The sequence below is a fragment of the Trichechus manatus genome, unplaced genomic scaffold (genome assembly GCF_000243295.1).
Source record: "Trichechus manatus latirostris isolate Lorelei unplaced genomic scaffold, TriManLat1.0 scaffold00001, whole genome shotgun sequence".
Taxonomy (NCBI): Eukaryota; Metazoa; Chordata; class Mammalia; order Sirenia; family Trichechidae; genus Trichechus; species Trichechus manatus.
This window is the reverse complement of record NW_004443937.1, coordinates 39,093,124-39,095,888: the sequence shown is the minus strand read 5'-3', so window position 1 is coordinate 39,095,888 and position 2,765 is coordinate 39,093,124. Positions and strand designations below refer to the sequence as shown.

At 39.4% G+C, this 2,765-nt stretch overlaps 1 protein-coding gene and 1 pseudogene across 2 annotated transcripts in view; both read left to right on the top strand.

Annotated features, from left to right (window-relative positions):
- FHIT (fragile histidine triad diadenosine triphosphatase) overlaps nt 1-2,765 on the top strand; it is a 502,502-nt gene that overhangs the window by 168,382 nt on the left and 331,355 nt on the right. The window lies entirely within an intron of this gene.
- LOC101354129 (cohesin subunit SA-2 pseudogene) lies at nt 7-2,435 on the top strand (annotated as a pseudogene).

The following is a 2,765-nucleotide window of genomic DNA, read 5'->3' as shown; positions in this document are numbered from 1 at the left end:
AGGAGCCACTTAGTGGAGAGGCAGCATTAACAGACAGACAAGAGAGTGCTCTCATTGAAATAATGCTTTGTACCATTAGATAAGCAGCTGAATGTCATCCTCCCGTGAGAAGGGGGACAGGAAAAAGGGTGCTGACAGCGAACGAGAAGAAGACCCAGTTAGATGACAGGACAAAAATCACTGAAGTTTTTGCTGTGGCAAAATACTCTGTAGATGCAGAAAAGGTGACTAACTTGTTACAGTTGGCTCAGTACTTTGATTTGGAAATATATACCACTGGACGGTTAGAAAAGCATTTGGATGCCTTACTGCGCCAGATTCGGAAGTTAGTAGAGAAGCACGCAGATACAGATGTTTTGGAAGCATGTTCTCAAACTTATGCACTGTGTGATGAAGAGTTCACAATCTTCAACAGAGTAGATATTTGAAGAAGTCAACTGATAGATGGATTGGCAGATAAATGTAACGGGCTGCTTGAAGATTTTCTGCAAGGGGGGGAGGAACCTGCTGAAGGCGATGCCTATCAGGTGTTATCACCACCGAAGAGGATCTCTGCTCTTCGTAACGCCCACGGTCTTTCAGAATGGGATTTGTTTGCTTGTAATTACAAACTATTGAAAATGGAGACATGCCTGAGCAGACTGTTATTCGTGCACTGCAGTGTACCCACTACGTAAGACTTTGGCAGTTGGCAAAGATAACTGAAAGCAGCTCCACAAAGGAGGACTTGCTGCGTTTAAAGAAACAAATGAGAGTATTTTGCCAGATATGTCAGCATTACCTGACCAACATGAATACTGCTGTTAAGGAGCAGGCCTTCACTATTCTATGTGATGTTTTGATGATCTTCAGCCATCAGATAATGTCAGGAGGACGTGACATGTTAGAGCCATTAGTTTACACTCCCGATTCTTCGTTACAGTCTGAGTTGCTTAGCTTTATTTTGGATCATGTCTTCATTGAACAGAATGATGATAGCAGCAGTGCAGACGGTCAGCTGGAGGATGAAGCCAGTAAAATCGAAGCTCTGCACAAGAGGAGAAATTTACTCGCAGCATTTTGTAAGCTGTGTATACCGTGGAGATGAATACAGCTGCAGATATCTTCAAGCAGTATGTGAAGTCTTACAATGACTATGGAGATATTATCAAGGAAACAATGAGTAAAACCAGACAGATAGACAAAATTCAGTGTGCAAAAACACTTATTCTCAGTTTGCAACAGCTCTTCAATGAAATGATACAAGAAAATGGCTATAGTTTTGATAGATCATCCCCAACATTCAGTGGCATAAAAGAACTTGCTTGACGTTTTGCTTTAACTTTTGGACTCGATCAGTTGAAAACCAGAGAAGCCATTGCCATGCTACACAAAGATGGCATAGAATTCGCTTTTAAAGAACCTAATCCACAAAGGGAGAGCCATCCACCTTTAAATCTGGCATTTCTTGATATTACTGAGTGAATTTTCTTCTAAACTACTCTGACAAGACAAAAGAACTGTGGATGTTTACTTGGAAAAGGTCATGACCTTTCAGATGTCACTCCAGAGAGAAGATGTGTGGCTTCCCTCGATGTCTTACCAAATTTCTTTGCTAGCTGGTGGCGATGATGACACCGTGTCGGTTATAAGTGGAATCAGCGGTCAAGGATCAACTGTGCGGAGTAAAAAATCAAAACCATCTACTAGAAAACGGAAAGTCGTTGAGGGCATGCAGCTGGCACTCCCTGAAGAAAGTAGTAGTAGTGATTGTATGTGGTTAAGCAGAGAACAAACGTTGCACACCCCAGTTATGATGCAGACACCACAGCTCACCTCAACTATTATGAGAGAGCCCAAAAGATTACGACCCGAGGATAGCTTCATGAGTGTCTATCCGATGCAGACTGCACACCATCAAACTCCTCTTGATTATAATCGGCGTGGTACAAGCCTAATGGAAGATGATGAAGAGCCAGTTGTTGAAGATGTTATGATGTCCTCAGAAGGGAGGATGGAGGATCTTAACGAGGGAATGGATTTTGATACCATGGATATAGACTTGCCACCATCAAAGAACAGACGAGAGAGAACAGAGATGAAGCCTGGGTTCTTTCATCCAGCTTCAGTTACGGATGAATCAGTTCTTGGGGTGTCAATGTTTTAATACCAGAACACAATTAAATATGTGTTGAAGTCATTTTCTAAGGGAAGAGGAAATTTTAAAATAAAGTGTGGTAGATACAGTGAAATTCTGTACAGATTTTCCTCTAAGGAGAATATGACATGCTTATGCTTACCAAGATCCAGTGCATTGAGGGGCAGTTTTGTTTACCTGAAAAAAAGTAAAGGACAAGTAAACAATTTGATGATAAGCTACAGTTTTTCTTAGAAAGTAAGTATTTTATTTATGCGCTGTTAGTTGGCTTTTGAATCAATTATTTCATGCTTTTTTTTTAAAAAAATAACAGTCTGAAGAGGTATTTGGTACAGATATGAATCCTCTCACATTTATTTACTGGGTGTACTAAATAATGATGACCTCTGCTGGATTTCTGTTTACATCCAAGAAAAACAAAGTTAAGGAAGAATTTATTTCCGCCATCCTGAAATTATAGGATAGAATTGTTTTTAGCATTCTAAATTTAAATGCTTCAAACAGCAATCAACAAAGCTTTGTTTTAAATATTGTAATTGTGGAGAAAAGTAAACTTATAAGCAGAACTTTTACAATTTTTTCATCTAAAATGTATTTTAAGATATTTTTAAAATTCAAGAGCTTCTCT